We start from the raw sequence: 24857 nt of genomic DNA, 5'->3' as shown, positions 1-24857 counted from the left end.
ACTGAGGGATTTTTAACTGGAAGAAAGTAAAATTAAGGAAGAACATGATAGATCTCTTTAAGTATTTGAAGATCAATCATATAGAAAAGAAAAAAAAGTCTTCCTCACCTTGTTCTCATAGTATAGAACTTACAACTGATGCATGGATGTTTTGGAAGCAAATTTAATCTCAACATAAAAGGGAAAAGTTTCTTGACAATGAGATCTATCTGAAGCGGACTGGATTGCCTTGGGAGGAAGTGGACTTTTCATTTTAGTCGCTGTCAGGTAAGATATGGTTGGCTACTGCTTGAGGATATCATAGAGAACATTCTCAGGCAGATATGGATTTGACTGGATGTCCAGTGGGCTCTCTCCCAAACCTATGATTCAATAAATAAACCCTTGAAAATATTTATGTTTAAAAGGCAAAAGGAGGACTAAGACAACTATCAACAACATTTCATATAGCTAACAAATTTGTCTGTATGATTAGAATATTTGGAGCCGGGTAGGGCCTTGAAAATTATCTAATTCAATCCTTTCAATTTATGGATGGAGAAATTAAAGCATAGAAAAATGCAAGTGTCCAAGATCATGGAAACAGGTAGGTTTGGAACCAAGAGTCCTTGCCTCCCTTTGCATTACGTTTTCCACTACACCACAAGTGCCAATTTTATGAAACATTCATCTCTTGATTTTCATGATACAATTATTTTGTCTATGTCCTATCTTTCTGACCACTTCTCAGATATTTTTTTTGTGATATAGAGTGAATGTATTCCCATTATTCTCTCTGTACTTTCCCATTAGAATAAAAGACTTTCTATAGAAGAGATTGTTTCATTCTTTGTACCTGTGTTATAGAATCTAACACATTATCAAGTATAGTAGGTGCTAAATTAGTCCTTATTGATTGGCTGATTAATGAGACATTAATAATTGCTTATAGAATTCCAAAGTCTATTCCCACTACTTCCAACTTTTAAAAAAATATCCTTACTTTTAAAGGAATCCTGGTGCTATTTGTTTAATTAGTAAGTATGACTGAAAACTCAAACTTATTGTTGTGTGAACAGGCTGTTCTTTTACTCAGTCTGAGCTAATTGGATTCATGCTTCTTGCTCAGCTCTGTTGTGCTTCATATTATTTGTACTTCAACTGTTTCCAAGAAAAATAGTCTCTATTCCAAAGAGATAACATATTGTTGCATATTATAAATGTGTTTGGTCTGAAGCCCAGGTTTTTCATAAAGTATGTCTTCAATGTGGAAAAAAATGGCAAGAGGTGCTACTAAACATATTAATTGCTTTAAAGTGAGGAAATATTATATAACCAACCACCATTAATTACCATATTCTTTTAGAATTCTGCAGCGTTATCCTCCTAGCTAACAAAATTGTGAAAAGGAAACCCTTAGACAAACACAAAAGACCTTTATCAGAGAACTTATTGCCAGGTTCAGTCTCCTCAGTTACCTGCTTCCCTTCTAATTTTAGTTGCATTGGTTTTGATTGTGCAAAAGTTTTTTTTTTTTTTAAATAAGGTAGTCAAATTATCCATTTCGTCTTACATAGTTCTCTATATACTTTTATTTTTTGTAAAGAACTCTTTCCTTATTAACAGATTTGTCAGGTAACTTCCTCTTTTTTTCCTTTAATTTGTTTATAATATCACCTCTCATATTTGTTATATCTCCATTTAGAGCTAATTTTGGTCTATGGTGGGACAGATTTTTATATGCCTCATATGTTAAATGGTTTTCTGTTTTCCCCAAAAGATTATTCAAATTCAGAAATTTTGCCCTTCAAATATTGAACTGAATTATCATGTTTCCCCTTAGTCTTATTTTTTACAGTTTAATATCTTTCTGTGCTTTTGTCATGTATCTTTTTTTATCTTCTGTAGGTTATTTGCTATCATAGTTAAGCTCACGTAAATACCTGTAAAGGGCTGAAACTCTGAAAAGGTGTACTTGAATCTGAGACAGCAGAGCACTTGAGGCTAATTAACTATTCGATGTGAGATAACAGTTCTATATAGATATATTTAGATGAAATGGTGATGTGATGGATCTCACCATTGGTGCTTGCTGAACGTGTGGTGGTGAGATAATCGTAGGCAAAGATTGGAGGACTGAGTGAGAGAGGTCAAGGTCATTCAGCTGCAGGATGAGGAAGAGAGAGGCTTGAGGTTCCGGACTTGAGAGTCCAGGATTCATCTGGTCTCTGCCATATGGCTTGCCAGCCTCCTTCACTTCTCTCCTTAAAGATCAAGGACTTTGATTGATCTGGATTCCTTCACTTCTCCCCCTAAAGACCAAGGATTGATTGATCCAGTCTCTGACTGATCCTGAGACCCTCCAGAGAGTTAAACCAGACATTTTACCCTTCCTGTCAGCCATATCTTTCCTAAAGTTTCATTTCGAGAGCTGAAAACAACAATACTCAATGAGACCTATTTGTAATGATCGATAAAAAAATGTTTTTCTTTCTATGCATATCTTACATTATTTTTGTTTTTCCATTGGGGAAGTAGGAAGAGAGAAAAAATGTTTGTTGAAAAAATAATTTAGAAAAGAAATGAAACTTTCCTCCCAACTAATTGAATTATTGGTTGAGTTGTAGCCCAAAGGCAGACTTATGAACAGCATGTACATTTCATTGATTGTCTTTGCACTGATTGCCAATTCCATAAAATAAGTATGCAAAAAAACAAAAACACTATCTGAAAAAATTTAAAAAGACAGCCCCTAATCAATTGTATTTGGTTGCCCATATATGGAGGGATAAATAACAATTCTCATGAGGAGAGCTGGTTAAACACTGTGCACATCATTCTCATGGTCAAAGACATATTTGGAATGGGGCAGCAAATTAAAATCATGTTGCACTTGGAAATGAAGAATTTGTCTTTGTCTATGATGATCCAAGAAAATGAGCTTTTCAGAAAAAAATCTAAGTACATTGTAAATGGTTTGAAAGTGAGGCAATCTATGACTTCATGGTTATTCTGCCAATTAATTTTATTTCCATTTAAATTGTCATTGACTCAGGTATATTGTTTTGATAATTTTCATCCACCACTTTCTACCCCTCCTCCCACAAATGGACAATGACATGATGGCAATATGATAAAATAAAAAGAACCAGTCCAAGAGTGAGAAGAAATGAGTGCAAATCCTGGTATTGAGTTTTACTATCTTTGTGACCTCAGGACCTTTTAATTCTATATCTGATATGAGCCTATAATGTCAAGAGAGGCATCATGCTACAGTGGCGAGAAGTACATTGTGAACTTCCCACTAGATTGTGAGCTACTCAAGGTTGGGAACTATTTTATGGTCTTTTTTGAATCCCCAGTACTTTGCACAGTGTCTGACATATATTTAGCACCTAATAAAGACTTAAGACTTAAAGACACAGCTAGATGATGCAGTGTCCTAAAGGTAAGAAGACTCATTTTCTTGATTTCATAGCTAGTCTTAGACATTTACTAACTGTATGACCTTGAACAAGTCACGTAAACTTATTAACCCCAGTTTCCTCATCTATAAATGAATTGAAGAAAGAAATGACAAACTACTCCAGTATCTCTGCCAAGAAAACTGCAAATGAATCAAGAAGAATCAGAGTGAATAAACAAAATAATTAAGGCTTATTGACCTATTGGCTATGAAAGTCAGGGAAATCCAAGTTTGTGTTTCACCTCAGATACATAGTAGTTGTGTGACTACAGGAAAATCATTTAGCCTCTTGGTCTCCTTGCATCTTCACCTCACCCTTCAAGCGTGTAGGGTATAGGTAAAAGAGTATATGTAATTGGAGTCTGAGGGCCTAGGTTCAAATCCTTCCTCTGTGTCTTAAAAGCTATATGAGCTATTAAGCAAATAACAATTTCCCTCAATCTATTCATCTGTAAAAAGTGCTAGTCTAAGTGACTTCTTGGTTTAAGCAGTGATTTTATATGAATTAGTAAATTACAGATGTAGGGTTGACGTGTGTCAGATCTACATGTTAATAGAGGTTTCCACAGTGACAGTTTCCTGCCACTATGGAATTAATTGTAAGTGATAATTACTACCTACAAAAATGAGAAAGACAGGGGGGGGGTGGAGAAGGGGCAGAAGAGATAAGGAGAGGGAGAGGAGGAAAAGAGGAAAGGAGGAAGGGAGGTGGGGAGAGGGAGGGATAGAAACAGATTCAGACACAGAGACATAGAGAGATAGAGACACAGAGAGACAGGGACAGGGAGAGAGAGGAAGGGGAGTGAGTGAGAGAGAGAGAAAGAGAGAGAGAGAGAGAGAGAGAGAGAGAGAGAGAGAGAGAGAGAGAGAGAGTGAAAGGGAGAGAGAGGGTGAGGTGAAAGGAGAGGGAGGGAGGGAGGGAGAGAAGAAGGGAGGGAGGGAAGGAGGGAAAGAAAACTGCCAAACCAGTTTGATATTGCAATTTCACTGAATCCTTTTATTTTCCCCTTCCGTATTTTTTTTTTTAGTTCCAGGCTTATTATTTTGATGATTGGAATTGATTATTAGTCTATAATCATGCTCAATGGAAGTTGTATTGAAAGCTATTAGAGAGGGTGTTATAGTACACAGGGTAGAACAATGGATTTGAGTAAGGAAGACCTGAGTTCAAATACATTTAATCTCTTTTTGCTTCAACTTTCTTTACTGTAATTTAGAAATAATAACAGCAGGGTTGTTCTGAAGATGAAATGGGCAAATATTTATTATAAAATCCCTTCCTGACACATAGTATACATGCTTAGCGCTTCCCCTCTTCCCTTCCTCCTTTGTGTATACTAGTAATAAACTTGAAATTATGAACAACAACAACAGCAACAATAACAACAACAATAAAAAGGTTCAAATTACCACTCCCAGAACTTGCTAACTCTAGGACAAATGTCAAGAAACCAACCACTTCTTTGTGTTTCACTTTATTCATGTAAACTGGGGGGTGATAATATTAATGGTTATGGATACTATAACATCTGTAGCCTAATTCACAATATTCTTTTAAATATAATAGCATTTTATTTTCCCCAATACATGACAAGATCATTTAGCATTCATTTATAGAAGAGCCTACCTCAGAGGGTTTATTAGACATGAGTCTAATAAATAACAAAGGTATGTTGTTCTTTCAAAGAGATATTATTTTCTCTCATGAAAATGATTCCTAAATCTATATAAGTATCCTAATTTCTTTCCTTAATTATAGTTATGCATTGTTAATTGCCTTTTGGATATATATATCTGGATGTTTCTTGTTCAATTATATCCTACTCATTGTGATCACATGGACCATATTGTCCAAAAGATTGGAGTGATTTACCATTTCCTTCTTCAGGAGATTAAGAGAAATAGATATTAAATTATTTGCTCAGGATCACACAGATAGTAAAAGTCTAAGGCAGATTTGAACTCAGATCTTTTTATATCTAGGGCCAGTACTCTATTCCCTGAACCATTTAGCTGTCCCCAACTATGTCATAGACATCCCAAAATAAATATAGCCAAAGCAAAACTCATCATCATCATCACCTCCCTTTTTTTAGCCCCACCAAATTTCACACACACACACACACACACACACACACACACACACCATTTATTGCTGTGGTTGTTGACTAATTTTATTTCTGTCCAAATCTTTGTGATCCCATTTGCAGTTTTCATGGCAAAGATTTTGGTGTGGTTTTCCATTTCTTTCTTCAGATTATTTTACATATGAGGCAAGTAGGGTTAAGTCACTTGCTCAGGGTCACATAGCTTGTAAGTATCTGAGTCATATTTTAAGTTGGGTTCTCCTGATGCCAAGTCTAACACTTGCTTTTTTATTTTTATTTTTATTTACTTATTTGCTTATTCATTTATTTATTTTTTGCTGAGGCATTTGGAGTTAAGTGATTTGCCCAGGGTCACATAGCTAGGAAGTGTTACGTGTCTGAGACCAAATTTGAATTCAGGTCCTCCTTACTTCAGGGCTGGTGCTCTATTTACTGCACCACCTACCTGCCCAAGTCTAACACTTTCCACTGAGTCACCTGCACATAAAAGCTGTCAATATAATCCTATTTCCTTTAAAATAAAAAAGAAACTTCTCAATATGGAGTTTGAGATTTTCTACTATTCCCTAAAACTGCCAGTTCTAGGAAATCTAGGAAATTTAGGAAACTCTTAGATGATCTTTGCCAAGAAAAGCCCAGATGGGGTTACAAAGTATCACATATGACTAATCAACTAACCCCCAGCACAAATTTGTATCTGTTCAGCCTTATTATTTATTACACTCTAAATTCTTGACAAATGTACTATCTCTTACCCAAAATCAATATTTTGTCTCCCACTTTCATGGATTTGCAAATTCATGCACTGTCCCTCATATGTTCTCTCTCCACATCTATGGCTTTCAAAATCTTTCTCTTCCTTCAAAACTTACATCAGGTTCCTCTTTCTCCATGAAGTCTCACTGATTACCTTCCTCTCCCAGGTGTTAGATTTCTCACTCATATTAGTGTTTCTTTCATTTAACTTTTGTTTAGACACATTGTAAATCCCCCAGCAAAGTGATGTTCCTTGAGGGTTAGACACACACATATATGTATTCATATATGTATGCATATACACACACACACAAATATATGTATACACACACAGTGTTAATGATGATTGTTTTGCACATTTCTGAGTCCCTAGAAACAGGGAGCTAGGACAAGTGTGAAGGCAAGGTGGACTATCTGGTGAGTGTTTAGATGTTATATGTGGACTTCTGGGTTTATATTCTTTTAGGAAGTATGCCAGTTTGGGGAAATCAAAAGTGAATAGCTAATATTTTGTCTCTTTGCATTTCTGTGAGTTAGAATTGCCTGTTCTGCCTTTTCTTCTACCTCTGAACTCCCACCAGGTCTTCACATCCTTGGTTGGAGAGGGGATGTAGCTTGAATCAATGGGAAAAGCACTTAATCTGGAGTCCAAGTATTTTAGTTCAAATCTTGACTTCCCATTTACAATATGACCTTGGGAAAATCATAAAATTTCTCTGGGCTTCTTTTTCCCCAGTTTTTAAATGAAAGACTAAAAGTGAATGAGATCACCTTGAAAGTCTGTACTGTCTCTAAATTTATGATCCTGTGATTCTGAGGTCTGGCCATGATTGAGTACAAATGGTATTATGTATAGCTAAGACCTAGCCACAACAAATGCCTCTCTGTCACTCTCTGCAATTATGCCTCTCATTCTTCCAAAAAATCTTCTCAACTCAAAGAAGGTATTTCTTAGTTCAGGCCCACTGGCATTCTTCCCAGACCACATGTCTACCTTGCTCTACCAGTAGCACATCTGGGCTCATACATTCTCCATATCTTAGGAACCTTAAATGCATTAGTGAAAATGCTGACTTAATCAGTTAGGATCATTGCTCTATAGCTAAAAGGTACCTCAGAGACTCTTCTGGTCAACCTCATATATACAGATGAGAAAACTGAGGTTCCTGGTGTTTATGTAACTTGCTGTAACATGATGCTTATAATATATCTACCTTATCCCTGGAAAACAGTACATAAACCTCTCTATTACCTGTAATGAATATTACACTATTTAAATGTCATCCCCATGATGACCAGAACAATAACCTTTTCTTGTAGTAAATCCTTGCTTCTGGAGAAACATGTTCAGGGAATTCTGGGATATGGTAGAGTGCAAAAGGAATTCATTTTTATTTTTAATTACTTCCTCTTTTATTTTTTATTTCTAAATCTTTTTTTCTTTTCAAAACATAATCATTTGACAATATTGACCCTTGCATAGCCTTGTGTTTCAGATTTCCCCCTCCTCCTCCCACCCCCTCCCCTAGATTGCAAGCAATCCAATATATGTTATACATGTTAAAATATATATTAAATCCAATATGTTTAAACATATTTATATAATTCTCTTGCTGCATAAGAAAAATCAGATCAAAAAGTAAAGAAAATGAGTAAGACAACAAGATGCAAGTGAACCACAACAAAAAGAGTGAGAATGTTATGTTGTGATCCACTGTGATGACTGCACCAGCACCCAGGATACCTTAGAATCAGCTGGAGCCAGCATAAGAAAAAGTCCTTAGTGTTTATTCTCGGTCTTTAGGGGTAGAAGTGAAGGGGATGGAAGCAGAATCTCCATGACCTCCTTCTTCCTCATCTACTGCCAAAGTGACTGGGCTAGCCTTACTAGTCCCTCCTACAATTCTCTGTATACACCAATTATCAAGCCAGCACAGAATAGTGGGAAGGGCCATTCCCCAAGGCCATGCCCATAGAGTATTGTCCAATCAGTAGTTAGCCTCAAGTGCTCAAACCAACCTCAGTGCATTGGACATAAGAGTTACAGCCCTCTACAATCCACCTTCAGTTTGCACAGTCCTCTCTCTGGGTGTGACTGTCCCTTTTCATCACGAGATCTTTGGAACTGGCATCAATCATCTCTTTGTTGAAGAGAGCTACATTCATCAGAATTGATCATCCTAGAATATTGATGTTTCCATGTACAATGATCTCCTGATTCTACTCACTTCACTCAGCATCAGTTCATGTAAGTCTTCCCAAGCCTCTCTAAAACAATCTTCGTGATCGTTTCTTATAGAACGATATTTTATAACACTCACATATCATAACTTATTCAGCCATTCTCCAACTGATGGGCATCCATTCAATTTCCATTTTCTTGCCACTGTGAAAAAGGCCCCCACAAAAAAGGAATTCATGAAGATGAGATGGTGTCTTTAGGTCATAGTTGAGATGAACCTTAGGTCTCATCTGACCAAATCCTTTCACTCACCTGACAAAGAAGATGCAGATTTTCCCCTCCTTCTCCCACTCCCTCCCCTAGATTGCAAGCAATCCAATATATTACATGTTAAAATATATGTTAAATCCAATATGTTTAAACATATTTATATAATTTTCTTGCTGCACAATAAAAATCAGATCAAAAAGTAAAGAAAGTGAGTAAGAAAACAAGATGCAAGTGAACAACCCTAGAAGGGGAAGCCATTGATTATTCAAAGAACTGTTTAAATAAGCATCTTAACTCTTGAGTTCTGTCCATGATGTTGTACCATCAATGAAATATTAAATATTTATTGAATATGAATTCAATATTGAAATAAATATTGAATATAAATAATAATAATTATAATTATAGAACATTGTAAGGAGACAGTGTTGTAAAGTTGATAAAGATGTTACTTGTTGTGATTTGGGAAGACATGAATTCAATGCCTGCCTTTGACAAATACTGCATGTGTAATGATGACCAAGCTATTTAACTTCCTTGGCCCCCACCGTCCATATCTATAACATGAAAGTCTTGAATTAGATGGCTTGAAAGGTTCCTTCCGGCTTTAACCTTTTAATCTCGTTAATCTTTTAATGTCTTCAACAAATCTCCAAGACTATGAGAGAAAGATCAGGTGCTGATGGGCATCAGAAAAGGGAATTTCACATCAACAGCTGACCATACCAATAGAAATATGGTCCAGAAACATCCCAATAGTATTTTGTGTTTTACTTAGCACATTGTTCCTGAAAATCTGGTAGTGTATTGGTTGTGCCCAGCTCTCTATGATTCAATTTAGCGTTTTCTTAGCAAAGATATTGTATTGTTTTTGATTTTCTTCTCCAGATCATTTTATAGATGTGGAAAATGAGGCAAATAGAGTAAAGTGAATTGTTCAGTTACATAGTAAGTGTCTGAGGTCAGATTTGAACTCACTAAGATGAATCTTTCTGACTCATCCCAACATTCTATCTATTATATCATCTAGATACCCAAATTCAGTATTATCTTCCCATTTTAGAGATTAATAGATTAAGACATAGATTCAGTGAATAGCTCAGGGTTACAGATACAGATATATGTAAGAACCAGGGTTTGAATGCAAATTTGAACAGACTCCTGATTCATTGTTCCTTTTGTTATATTGTCTGCCTACTGATCCTAGTCAGGGATGTATGTGTACTTGGCTTTAGATAGCCTAGGGTGTATTCTCTAGGCAGGAAAAGAGAAATGCTCAACTAGGCACTAACTCTTCCCCAGGGTAGTTTCTGAATGAAAATGCATTAGTAAATAAAGCTGAGGTAACTGAGGTCTTGTGGAAATATTTCTGATTTCCCGTTACCTCCCATGAAATGACCCCATTCAAACAGAGGCTGGAGTATTTCAGGCTTACCAGTGGTTTTGCAAGCAGAGATGGAAACATATCTAGGATACTGCTTTCCAATTTATTTTTTCCTCCTCTGAGTCAGGGAAAGACACCCTTCAGGCAAAACACACACCACTTCCCTTGATACACTTTCATGACAATTCAAGTAACAGATGGAGAGGTCATTGAAAAAAAAAGATTCAATAGTACTTTCTTTAGATCCAATGGAACTGTCCATTCTACGATTTTCTATGGCTTCTTCTGGAATGGAGTATTCAAGCTTATTGAATTCTGCAATATCTGGGTAATTTGGAAACATAGTGAAGTTGTCAACAGTCTGACATCTTAACGATTGGCCATCCTTTGCCCAAAATAGTAATGTGAAAAAAATTGGGTCCTAATTGACTGTTGGTGGAATTGTAAACCGATCCAAGGATATTGGAAAACAATCTGGAATTTTGCCCAAAGACTTATTAACTGTCTATTCCCTTTGACCCAGCAATACTACTACTAAGTCTATTTTCTTTCTTTCTTTTTTAAATTTACAAGTCACATGCATGGGTAATTTTTCTGACATTGACCCTTGCAAACCCTTTTGTTCCAAATTTTCCCCTACTTCATCCCACCCCCTCCCCAGCTGGCAGGTAGTCCAATATATGCTAAATATATTGAAATACATGTTAAATCCAATATATGTATACATATTTATATAGTTATCTTGCTGAACAAGAAAAATCAGATCAAGAAGGAAGGAAAAGAAAAACTGAGAAAGAAAAAAAATGAAAGAAAATAACAGAGAGAGTGAGAATGCCATGTTGGGTTCCACACTCTGTTCCCACAGTTCTCTCTCTGGGTGTAGATTGCTCTCTTTATCACTGAAGAAGTGGAACTGGTTTGAATCCTCTCATTGTTGAAGAGAGTCACATCCATCAGACTTGATTGTCATATAATCTTGTTGCCCTGTGTAATGAACTCCTGGTTCTGCTCATTTCATTCAGCATTAGTTCATGCAAGTCTCTCCATGACTCTCTGAAATCATCCTGCTGGTTGTTTCTTACAGAATAATAATATTCCATAGCATTCATATACCATAATTTATTAAGCCATTCTCCAACTGATGGGCATCCACTCAGTTTCCAGTTTTTTGCGACTACAAAGAGGGCTGCCACAAACATTTTTGCACATGTGGGTTTCTTTAAGATTTCTTTGGGATATAATCCCAGTAGAAACACTGCTGGATCAAAGGTACTAAGTCTATTTTAAAAATGATTAGGTAAAAAGAAAAAGAACCTATATATTCTAAAATATTTATAACCACTCTCTTTGTGATAGAAAAGAACTGAAAAATGTGAGCATACCTGGCAATAGGAGAACAGCTGAATAAGTTGTGGTATATGATTGTGATGGAATGCTACTGTCCTATAAGAAAAAATGAGCTCAATGATTTTTAAAAAGCCATGGGAAGAACTGCACAAAATAATGAAGAATTAAACTGAGTGGAATCAAAAGAACAGTGTATACCATAACAGCAATATTTATTTTAAGAACAATTGAGTAAATGAGTCATTTTGACTATTACAAATACCCAGATTAACTATAAAGGACAAAGAAAATATCTGCATCAAGAAAATGAATTGATAAATAAAATAGGATGATTTCATATACACAAATATATATATATATATATACATATAATTCAATTTGCCATATATATTATATATGTGTATATATGTATATAAATATACATACATATACACACATATATATTATATATTGACATATTTTTGTCAAAGTGTAGCCATATCTAGAGTGGGAGTGAGGAAAGTAAAAAAGGAGCAAACAAGAAAGTTACATAATTTCATTATACATTTCAAAGGAATGACATATTGCACATAATAGATTTGCAGTTTCATGTACAATCATCTTTTTCATTACACTGTGTTATGGAAATGCTTGTTTTATTTCATTAATTAAAAATAAAATGAATAAAAATTGAAAACAAAATAAAAAAATAAGTAAACTAATGCTGGACTTCATGGCACAAAGTCAAAATGAGAAGATGAAATGAGAAAGGCTAATCTAGATGGTCTATTTGACGACATTTAGAGCTCCCTTCTGTAAAGAGGATTGGAGAGGAGAAACAAGGAGGATGAGGAAGATGAGGCAGAGGAAAGGGTGAAACCATCTACAATTTTTTTTTGGTTCATTTGAAGGAACCAAAAATATTTAACTTAGAATAGAAAAGACTGGAGTGGATGTGTGTGCAAAATGTAGCACCTTCCTTTCCAAATATGAATGACTACCATAGGGAAAAAACCTTAGATCTTATCTAGAGAGCAAAACCTGGAGAAATGGGCTAATTAACACATGTTAAAAATAAACAAAAATCAAACATATAAAAAGTGCAATGGATAGAAAGTCTACCTAAAATCAGATGTCTTTGAGGAAAGACTAGATGGAAAATTAAACAGGATTCTCCTTCAAGTTTCAATGAAGAAGCCTTGAATGCTATTTTAAATTCTGAAAATCTATGGTTATGCTATCTGGAGTTTTTGCACCAAGGGTATAGTCTTTAGAACTTTCCATTCAGATTAGCTGTGTCTATCATCAGAGAGACAGCATCCTTTTGTTGGCTCCCGTGGCTATTCTTGGGCTCATTGGGAGGTTGTAGTAATCTGTGAAAAGGGAATATTTAAAACCAGAAGTCTCATAGGAAAATGATTAGCAAACAGCCTTTTGATCATTGCAAGCTTAAACGAACTCATGTCCCATATGTAAATATAATAGCTGATATTTATTTAATGCATTAAAATTTATAAACTAGATTACATATATGATCTCATTTACTTCTCACATCAGTGCTATAAGGGAATTGTCATTTTATCCAGAATTTATATGTGGGGAAACTGAGGCAGAGAAGTTAAGGTGACTTAATAGTGTTTGTGGTGGAATTTGAAGTCAGGACATTCTCATCCAAATCTAGTCTTCTATGTAATATGTTATAGTTGTCTCATCTGTCGATATAGTCTGTTGTCATCTGCCATGTATTTTGGGGAAATTGGTTTGGTTTTTCTGTCAAATTATTTGGGATAATTCCTCTCTGAATGAGGTCTCTGTACCTTGTGTACTTCTGATTGCAAAGGTTCTAGAAATTCTGATGCAAGAGCACCTAGAAGAAAAGCAAAATATTGAGAAAACATTTAAGAGCACAGCCATTACTAACTTTGTGACTGAAGCTCAATCTGAAGAAAATGAGACAGTTAGGTAGCAGTGGGGCCTGAAATCAGCAATATCTGAGTCCAGTCTGGCTTCAAATCCTTATTCCTATGTGATCCCAGGCAAGCCATTTAATCACTGCCTGCTTCTGTTTCTTCAATAGCAAAATAGGGATTTATAATAGTTCCTTCCTCTCAGGGTCATGAGTCTTGAGGAAGATATTTTCAAAGTGGTTAACACAGTTCTTGGCTCATCTAGTAAATGCTTGTTTTTTTCTTTCCCTTCATCACACTTCCATGTTTTTTGTACCTAAGCTCTTTGGCTGCTCAACAACATAGTCTGATATAGAAGACATTTTTACACAGCATAGGAAACCACATAAATACTTAACAAAAGTCACCAGGGAATAATAAACCTCAAAAATCATACTTTTATGGAGATAGACTTCCAGACTCACTCTCCCCTTCTTTTGCAAGACAAATGGTTCTGCAAAAGTAGCATACAGGGGCTGCCTGACAAATACTAGCTCTGTAGTTCTGGCTTTGATTTGCTGTCTCTGTTCAAATAGTAGAGAAGTTGGTGCAGTTTTCATGGCTAATAATTTCAAATGCTATTTTCTATTTGTATCATTAAATTTCCCTGACTTCTATGGTACAGCCACAATCTCTCCCTTATAAACCTCTTCATTCTCCTTGTTCAAGATCTCTTTGTTTCCCAAATGTCATCACTGGACCTCAATCGCCTTCTTTCAGAATGACAGTTCTGCAAAGTTGACATTTGTAGGGCCTCTCTCATGGTGTCTGCCTAGTATGTCACTATTTTTCTGTTGCTGTTCTTTCCTGCACATCTCTGGGTAGTTTAGCCTCTGCTAAACCCTCTTGTTTCCTCTATTCTTTCTATACCTTCAAGATCTCATAAAAGGGGGCTGAACATCTCATTTTTGCACCCTTTTCCTTCTATTCTCTATGCCTTGGAGCAGAGTTCAGAATATGAATGTCTTGTATATAAGGGATTATTCCTGTCCTTGTATACCAGCATTTTTAGGGAGTGTTCATAACAAGGAGGATGCTTGTCAGTTATATCTTAATTTCATACCTTTTCTCTGTATTGGCTTCTTATAACTTCTTCCCCATGTGAAGTTGAGTTCATGTGTTATGGTAGAATTTTGAATTACATGTGTTTGTGTGTATGTGTGGGGTGATAGGAGTGGAGTAATCCTGGTGCTTGGAGCTTCCACTGGGAAAGGCCCACTGCCCCAATCTTGAATCATTGTGTGTGAGGTCAAGGCTGTTTCACCTAAAACACCTTTCCAGGCAGGATCAGGAAAATCACATCTAGGATCTCTTGAGCTCTGTAACTCATCCCTACTGTTATGCTACCAAACTGACTCTACTTCCCAGGGAGCTGCTTCTATAACTCAACTTACTCTATGCAATAAAGAGCAATTGGGATTCCCTCTCCTATGGAAAAAAAAAAAGAGAAAATAGTCTAGAGCTTTATAGAAAATCAATCCTTTCAGTTGTTTTGTTGTTCTGTGTGTGTGTGTGTGTGTGTGTGTGTGTGTCTGACTCTGTCTTTGTATCTGTCTCTCTCTCTCTGTCTGTTGCTCTCTCTACGTGTGTGTCTCTGGGTCTGTCTCTCTTTGACTATTGTTTTGGAGTTTGGTGTTTGAGATGTAGCCCTTGCTTTGTTTGTTTTAATGCCTGTGGTTTTATTGTTGCTGTTGCTATACTATCTGTTACTGATTTTGCTACTATTGTTAAGACAGTTGTTGCTTCTGTTGTTGCTCTACTTGAAGTTTCATAATTGTAGTATTTTTGACTATATCTTCTAAACTTTTCTTTATGATTTATCTTTGAAACATGATCAAGCAATAAAATCAACTGACTCAATAATGACTTAATGAGTATATCACCACTAAGTAAACTCTTCTAGTACCCTACAATTTATTTATTCATTTATTTTAGAGAGGGTGAATATACTCACAAACAAACAAAACAAACAAACCAAACACACATACACACACACACACACACACACACACACACACACTTGGGAAAGAAGGCCGGCCTATTACTGAAAGCTATTCAGTTATGGGGTGAGCAGGTTTAGAATCATAATCCCTAAACTAGAAAGGCAGAATAGACACTATCTTCCTTGTTATTATTGTTATTGTTTTTGGTGATACAATTGGGGTCACACAGCTAGTAAATGTTAAGTGTCTGAGATCAAATTTAAACCCAGATCCTTCTGGATTCAGGGCCACTGGTCTGTCCACTGAACCATTTTGCTGCCCATTAGACCATATTTTCCACCTTCCTTGTTTGTAAAAGAAGGATGCTGAAGACTAGACAATAAAAGTTTCCTGTCCAAGGTCACATAAACAATAACTTATCATTAGGAAGAAATCAAGTGATTAGTTTGAGAGATAAACAAAAGACTGTCTTGTTTCTGGTAGGAATTAAATTAAAAGACTTTTTAGATCCTCGTTAGTGACAATTCATTTCATTATGGAAGAGGATGCTGGATAACATTCATTTTTAGTGACAATTCATTTCACTATGGAAGAGGATGCTAGATAACAATAATTGAATGTCTTTTAAAGTCTAATGGTCCTGGGAAATATGGAACAGCTTTCTGTTCCTGACTTTTCATTTTCTCTTGGAAAAGCCACATAAGAGAAAGAGTATAGGACCAAGAGTTAGAAGAAAAGCTTGTAGGTAGCCATTTTTAAGAAAGGAAGCTCATCTTTGAGTTTTTTTCAACTTCTCCTTAAATAACAATGGGAATCCAGGACTTCACATATGGAAGAATCAGTTTCAGAAGGGCATGGAGGATGCGTTCGTCATGAGTAATGAAAACAATACAGGAATGTTTGTTTCATGAAAATAATACCAGATCATAGATGAGAAGTCCTGATTTTGAATTCTAGCTCTACAATCTTCTAATTATGTGATCATAGGGGGAAGTAGATGGTTCAGTAGACAGAGCACCAGGCCTGAAGACAAGGAGACTAGAGTTCAAATTCAGCCACAGACACTTAATGTTTGAACCTGGGCAAGTCACTTAACTTTCATTTGCATCTATTTCCTATTTGTAAGATGGAGATAATGATAGCACCTATCTTCCAGGATTGTTGTGAGGATCAAATGAGAAAATATTTGGAAAAAAGTTAACAGAGTGTCTGTCACAGAGTAAGGACTGAATTATTCTTTTCTATTATTAAAAATACTTCCTTTAAGCTTTATTTTAAGACTTTTCCATTTTCTCAAATATAGAAAGGGATAAAAATATTTCCATGACTTATAGGGTAAGAAAACTAATTTTTTTATTGTAAACCAATTTAGAAGATAAAGCATGGTGGATCTTATCAGAATTTCCCCCCTAAGCATTTGAAGCTCTGTTTAAAAGATACTAGTCAAGGCATACCATAGATTAATATTGAACCTTTTTTTTTTTTTCAGTGACATGATAAACTAGGATATCTGGACAAGATAGACCCAAACTCTGCCCTAGGCTAATTATTCTTTTCTCTTAATGACAGTTAATCAAATGAGTCCCAATTGAAAGTACCCATCTCCACACACAAGGTGGAAACAACACCCCAGATTGGCAAAACACTTCTTTAAAATGGAGAACAGCATGGAACAAGCATTTCTGCATGTCATTGAAATGGGCAATTAATATGCAATGCAGTTTAGTCAAGATAGGGAGGATATGCCATTCTTCTCTCTTCATTTCAAACATCTTAATTCCCACCTGGCTACAAGCACAGTGATGTCTTTCCTTATTTTTCTTTCATAAGAAATGTTTGCCTAGAAGTCATATATCAAGGTAGCATTGCTCTAACAGGTCCAATCTGTTTCTTTGCAATTTTTTTTTTTCCTTTTCAAGTACTACATGGAGACAATCCAATTCAGAGTAAATATTATTACTTTGTTCAGCAAATTAAACTTCCTAGGGTGTGAGCAAGAGTCCAAAGTATATAACATCTTGTGCTAATTAAAATGGTACCCTAACTGCTGATTGGCAGCTGCACACTAATTGGCTTTCTGCCCCTTGATAATAGTCTCAGGAGGAGATCAGATGGGCTGGAGAGACTAAAAGCTCACTTAGGAATGCACTCATGCAGAAGAAGAATGGAAGGAGGTTGGGAGGTAGCAGGTAGGTGAAAAGAAAGGAGTTGGAAAAAATTCTTTTTTTAAAAGTAGTGTTTGAAGGGACACGAGAAATCACCAAATACAGAGCCTTCATTTTGCAGAAAGATTTTCCAAAGATGAAGTGATTTGTCAAGGTTACATTGCTAATGAGGAATAGCTTACCTGGGATGTAAAGTGAGGTCTTCTGAGTCTAAATTCAGTGATTATTCCATTATATTACTCTGTCATGTATGACAGCTTTGAAAAAAAAATCGAGTAAAATATCAGGATCCCTTAAGGGACTCAAATGAGACTCTAAATAAGTAATGGATTGAAGAATGCATTTTAAAAATGAAAACATTGAGAATACTTGGAGGTAGAAAAATTTGTAAATATTAATTATTCCCGTATTATTCAAAATTGCTGGCTGCAGCAAATCTGTGGGAAAGAGACTTAGTTTTTGAGGCATCGCATTAAAGATTCTGACAATATGACATATTATGACATGATGAGCTCAGTCATTTAGATTTTTTTTCTCCTTCCTTCTTTATTTGTTTTTCATAACAAACAGGATTTTGCCAGGGTAACATTTTAAAAATGATCACTGTTTTCAGTCTACCAAGGACCAAGGGTAGAGATGAATTTTCTAATATCAAGAAACAGGAACTTATATGAGAATTTGCTCCCATTTTAATGAAAGAGAATTTTACTCTTATTCATTCTAAGTGGCAGCAAGGTATAGCTTTGGAGTCAGACTCTCCTTCAAAATCTACCTCAGTTACTTATATGCCAAGCTAACCTGGGTGGGTCATTTATTCTTTTGATTTCTCTCTTTACTCATCTGAAGTATAAAGGATTCTATTAATGATCTCTACGGTTCTTTCCGATTTAAAATCTATGACCTAGTTCATTATTTTAAAATAGAATTTCCTAGTTTGGAGAAAACTGCCTTTAATCTGTCAACATATAACTTGAGACATTTCGGCTTTGGAACTGGTAAAGGGCAAAAGCAAAAATTGTGACTACAGGTAAAGTTACAGGTATCCCATTTTTCTCTTTCATTTGTTCATTTGTTTACCCATTGATTTATCCATAATCATTCAATAATAATTTATCAAGAATGAATATTTTGAGATGGAATCAAAATGGAGGAGTACAGGACAAAAATCAGTTTAACTCTACCATTTTCCAATCTAAACAACTTTTAAGAGCACCTAAATTAAATTTCAGAGTGATAGATCTAACAAGAACTCAGAGGGAGAGATTTTCCTAGCTTAAGAGAACTTAGAAGGTACAAAGGAGAGTTCTGTAATGCCAAAGTGAATGAAGGTCTCGTGTGAGGTAGGGTGGACCCTGGAGGTGGCCCTAACAGTAATAGGAGCAGCAGCAGCAATAACAGATCCAAAAGCTGAATAGACTAGGAATTTCTTATCTTTGTGCAATGATGCAAGTTATTTGCTGATCAAAACTATTATTGAAAAATGAGCATCTTTGGAGGAAGAGGAATAAAATGCCGATAGAGCTTCTTAGAGTAACAATGATAATGGGGATCCTTGTTCAACTCAATTCACTTTAAAAATTTCTTTCATTCTTTTTTTTCAGAAAAAAAATAAATAACCCAAACAAATCTAAAAAACCTCCTTTTGTTCAACAAGCATCTTTTAAGTGCTTTAAGAGTGCAGAAAGCCATGTTGAGCTTCAGAGTAGTATTAGAATATAAGCTCATTGCAGTCAGATCCTATCTTTTTCTTTCTTTATATCTGGAAAATTCCATAAGATACAGAACAAGTTAGAAGCTCCCCCATGACCTGAACAGCAAAAGAAAGTACAGGAAAGGGAAGCTTATTTTATCCAGCATGAAAATCTGACCTCTGCACTGAATGGTGCCATCTATTACTTGGTCACCAATATCAACACCTGCCAACTGTCAGATGTTGCCCAAAGACCTTTTTCTTTGCCTCTGACTTTGTCTGTTTGTCTCTATTTACTGTCTCACTATCTTTTCGACCATGGTTCCTTTCAAGAGTTTTACTGGCAAGATAATGTGTGTATGTGTGTGTGTGTGTGTGTGTGTGTATGTGTGTGTATGTGTGTGTATGTGTTTGTATAGATAGATAAATCTATCTATATAGATTTATCTATCTATCTATCTATATAGTACATATAAGGAGACACATATAACACAAACATGCAAATATATAATATATACATAAACATAATATGGAAAATATGCTGGGGCAGCTAGGTGCCCCAGTGGTGCAGATGATAGAGCATCAATCCTGAAGTCAGGAGGACCTGAATTCAAATCTGGACTCATACACTTAACACTTCCTAGTTGTGTGACCCTAGGCAAGTCACTTAACCCCAATTATCTCAGAAAAAAAATGCTTAGGATCACTCAATAATCAAGTGATAGGTAATCTAAGTCACTAGAGATATTGGCCCATAAAAGAGAAACCTTTAAGTAATCTCTTTATATTGGTTAAGAACAAATGAGTTATTTAAATTTCCTCCCCCACTCCCCCACAGCTTTTCAAAGCTAGCAAGCAAGAAATCAAAACCATTTCTAATTAGAGAAGATATGACTGTCCATGCATAGCTGACTGCCCCCCACCCCCACACCTTTCTAGGAATATTTCTGGAAATACCACTTGTTTTGTTTCTTAACTGAGTTTATTTTAATAAAATTACTTCTTTGTTGAACTCGGACAGTCAGTTCTGAAGAACTGTGCCTACTCTGTCAGAGCCCAGAAATTTAAAACAAAGCCTGACAGTAAATTGGTAATTCAAGGAAAAGATTAAAAATAGAAGCAAGAATCCCCCTTGAGTACTGATGCATTTCCCCCCAATGGAAAAAAAAAAAGAAAAAGAAAAAAAATTTTCTCATAATCTCACAGCCTCTCCTTAAGTAGCTGGAGACAGGGACTTTTTTTTTTTTTTTTTGGAGGGTAGAGCAAGATATTTCAGGGAGGATGAACCAAGGGAGGAAACCTAGATCAGGGTCATTTTCTTTTTATCCCATATATAAACCTTCCTCACTCTATTCAGTTTTATTCAGGAAATGATAGAAAGTCCAGGAGAGACTGAGAGTTAGGGGAGCCTGAGAGTCCAGTCAAGTTTGGATTGTTAACCATTCTAAAACAAAAAGTAAGGACATTGTCACTCATACACATTAATGATCACCTTCCACCAGCTTGGTATTATTACCTCAGTTGCTTCCATTGAGGTTGAGGGAGGTACAAAAACAGAATGGAAGTTCAAGAATATCATGTGTAATATAGTAAGGTGGCTTTAAATCAGAGAAGCTGGATGCAAGTCTTACCTTCATTTCTATCTATGTGAAATCAGTTGTCACAACTTGTCTAGGCTTCAGTTCTCCTGTGGGGAAAATGAAGGAGTGAATCTAGATGGCCTCAAATATCCCTTGTAGCTCTAAAGTCAATAATTCTATGGGAAAAAAAGGGTCAAGTGACTGAGTCAGGCTGAGAGTGAGGAGAGAGAATGGAAACATGAAACAGCTTGAATCTCTTTCCTGCTCCAGATTGACTGAGTACCTCAGGTATCCAAGAAAATTTTTCTTAAAGTACACTCCTTGAAGTTATACTTTGAATTAGTTTCTGGTAGAAACTTTCAGTGATTGTATGGTATACATACACATATGCACACATATGTATGCGTGTATGTGTATATATATAAAATATAGTTATAGAAATAAATAGATGTTGATATATTGCATATATATACATATCACTGGGATTGATTGTGTGCAAGAGTCATGTGGTTAGCTATGAGTTTAAAAAAAATTACTTGGGTGGCATGTAGAAGACTAGAGTAGGAAAAGACTTTCCTAGAGAGTCCAATTAGGAGGCTGTGGTAGTAATTTAATTGGAAGGTGATGTGAGCCCAGAGGATGATGTGTAAATAGAAAATGAAAGAGAGAGAGGGAGGGAGAAGGAAAGGAAAGGAAAGGAAGGGAAAGGAAAGGAAAGGAAAGGAAAAGGAAAAGGAAAAGGAGAGGAAGGGAAGGGAAAGGAAAGGAAAAGGAAAAGGAAAAGGAAAAAAGGAAAAGGAAAAGGAAAAGGAAAAGGAAAAGGAAAAGGAAAAGGAAAAGGAAAAGGAAAAGGAAAGGAAAGGAAAGGAAAGGAAAGGAAAGGAAAGGAAAGAAAAGGAAAGGAAAGGAAGAATGGAAGGGAAAGAATGTTTACTTTTGAGGTAAGAAGTCAGTTCACATCGCATCTCTGATGCATGCTATCTATGTCACTGAGCAACTGACTTATCCTCTCAGTCCCCCAGGTAATTCTCTAAGATTAAAACATTTGGAGAAGTTAATGACATGTACTGGTAAATCTCACTGTGATATGTCTATTGCAATTGAGCTACAGGTCCAAAAAATTTTTACAAATAAGAAAATGGAGACTCAGAGAGATCATATAGAGTGTAAAATTTCAGCCCATATCTAATTGCTTCCAAGTTCAACACTCTACCCATCATGCCATGCTGCCTCTGAATACATATATTAGAAATATTTATTACACATAGAAAATTATCTTTGAAAACAAAAAAAATGCTTCTGATTTGAATTGAAAAGGCTTAATTTCCCATATCTCACTCCAAATTTTCTCTCACCTCCTTTATCCCCATGAATTATGTCAAATGTTCAGACACTCTCCTTCCCCTAAAAACCAAACAAAAACAAAACTTTAGCTTTCCACCCATATATTTCAAGGATCCAAATAGTCTATAACCAAATGAGTTTAGGAATTGTTACTGATGCCAACCCTGTTTAGCTGGACAGAACTTGAGCAAGGGATATTTGTGTCATGTCAACTTATCCCTCACATGTCCTAACAGAAGGTTATAAACAGGGGTAGTGAGAGAGGGAAGAGACTGTCCTGAACTAGAAAAAGAAAAATCAGTTTAAGTCCCTTTCTCCTCTGGTCTCTGCCCAGAGCTCCTTCACAATATCTGTCTGTTGATAGCTGCTTCCTTGGCTTTAAAGAAGCTTTCTTCTTTCTAACTCCTGACCCAGGGTTTGGGTACCATTCATTCAAGATGACTAAATTTAACTCTGAAGGGAAAGAAAAGACAGTCTGTTTCATTCCTGAATCTATATTCAGTAGCTAAACACTCTTGTAAAGGGCACGAGAACAATATGGAAGAGAAGAAAAGGACCCAAAAAAGACTTAGAAATTTCTAGTTTTACTTACCTGAGTATAAGTATAGTGAGAAATATTGCATCTAAGGCATCATCACTACTTGAATAAACGGTCAAAAAGTTTTCATTGAAGACAACTGTAAAGGATCCAAAGTCTTGGAAAAGGGGTAATCTACCTCATGGAGTGAAGGCTTTATTTTAATTAATCACAAATTCTTAAAATAGGTATGTAACTAGCTCACCCATATGGTAATAATAGCCTCATTTTCTACTAAAACCATGATACATAACAAAAAACATGCACACACACAAATACATACATACACATTTACTGCTCCCTTCTTTGGGATAGAAGGTCCCTACTTAGGAGTTTAGAGGAGGCAAAACAGATGAACTTCACAAGCTTAGGACCCTTTCTCTAAATGTAAAAGCTATTGTTCATTATAATTCTTGTCTATTTTACTTAATTTGGTACCTAATCAGATGATAATTGGTATTGTTATTTACCTATTACACTCTTTCTTGCTTTGTCTCAAAAATGAAATTGTAAATTGTTTAATGGTAGAGACTGTGCGTCCTATAACTGTAACCTGTGGCCCATCTCTGAAGCTCGTTCTTTTATCTAAAAGTTGTCTCCATAGCATAACAGCTTGTTTTACTCCCACCCAACATAAGCCATATTAAACTCTTTCTTCTCTATTTCTCTCATGGTAGAATTCAGTTTACATGCAAGTACCTGAGGCCTTCAAGGAATTAATTTGGAATGGGTTTAGTCAAAGTCAATCTGAAGAACAAAAAAGTCTGTAACATTACCAAAATTATGAATGGGGTGAATGAAGAGGCATTGAGACTTCTAACACTGAATTATAGAATTTCAGAATCAGAAGGAACCTCAAGGGTATCTATCTAATAAAATAAATTAATAGCCATAAGTCTTTTTTTAAAACTTTGATCTTTATCTTTTTCCAAATTAATGTAAAGAGAGTTTTCAACATTCTCCTTTGTAAAACTTTGTATTACGATTTTTTTATCCCTCTCTCCTTTTTTCCGCTCTCCTAGAAAGCAAGCCATCTGATTTAGATTAAACATGTGCAATTCTTCTAAACATATTTCCATATTCCTCATGCTGTGCAAAAAAAAAAAATAATAAATGAGATCAAAATGGAGAAAATACAAGCAAGCAAACAAACAATAGCAAAAAAGGTAAAAATACTGAGTTATCCACACTCGGTCTCCTCACCTTTTTCTTTGGATGCAAATGGTTCTTTCTATCCTAAATCCATTCTAATTCCCTTGAATCACCAAATTGTTAAAAAGAGCGAAGTCCATCCCAGCTGATCATCGCATAATCTTGTTGTTGCTGTATACAATGTTCTCCTGGTTCTACTTACTTAGTTCAGCATCAATTCATGTAAGTCCTCCCATGCTTTTCTGAAATCAGTCTGCTCATCAATTCTTATAAATTAATAATATCCCATTACTTTTATATATCATAGTTTATTCACCCATTCCCTAACTGATGGACATTTACACAATTTCTAGTCTTTTGCCACTACAAGAAGAGCTGCTACAAACATTTTTGCAAAAGTGTCCTTTTTTCCTCTTTTATGAAATTTTTGGTCAAAGGGCATAAAATTATATATATATATATATATATATATATATATATAACACTATACACACACACACACACACACACACACACACAAACAAACAATAATTCTTTTCCCAATATAAACCAGCCAAAGGTGAACTCATTATTTTCATTCACAAATTGCTTTCACATTCCAACTTTTCCTGTTTCTATTGAAGGAGTCAATATTTTCCAATTTTCCAGGTTCATAATCCTATTGTATTTCTTGATTATTCATTCTCCTTTATCACACATATCAGATAAGTTGACATATCTTTGCCATTTCTATCTCTACAATCTCATATCTGTTCCTTTATCCATTCTCAAATAGACACCACCATACATTAGATCTTCATCAGTATTAGCTTAGGTTATTATAATAACTTTCTATTTGGTATCTTTGACTCAGGTCTCTTCCAAAACTATCACATACAAAGCTCCCAATGTGATTTTACTAAAGAAATAGTGTAGAGAGTCAGGACTCTGACAAGGTCTATTTGAATCAAGGATAGTATGGTCCTTATAGTTAAGCACCTACTCATTGT

The sequence above is a fragment of the Sarcophilus harrisii genome, chromosome 6 (assembly GCF_902635505.1).
Source record: "Sarcophilus harrisii chromosome 6, mSarHar1.11, whole genome shotgun sequence".
Classification (NCBI taxonomy): domain Eukaryota; kingdom Metazoa; phylum Chordata; class Mammalia; order Dasyuromorphia; family Dasyuridae; genus Sarcophilus; species Sarcophilus harrisii.
This window is presented reverse-complemented; position numbering follows the sequence as displayed.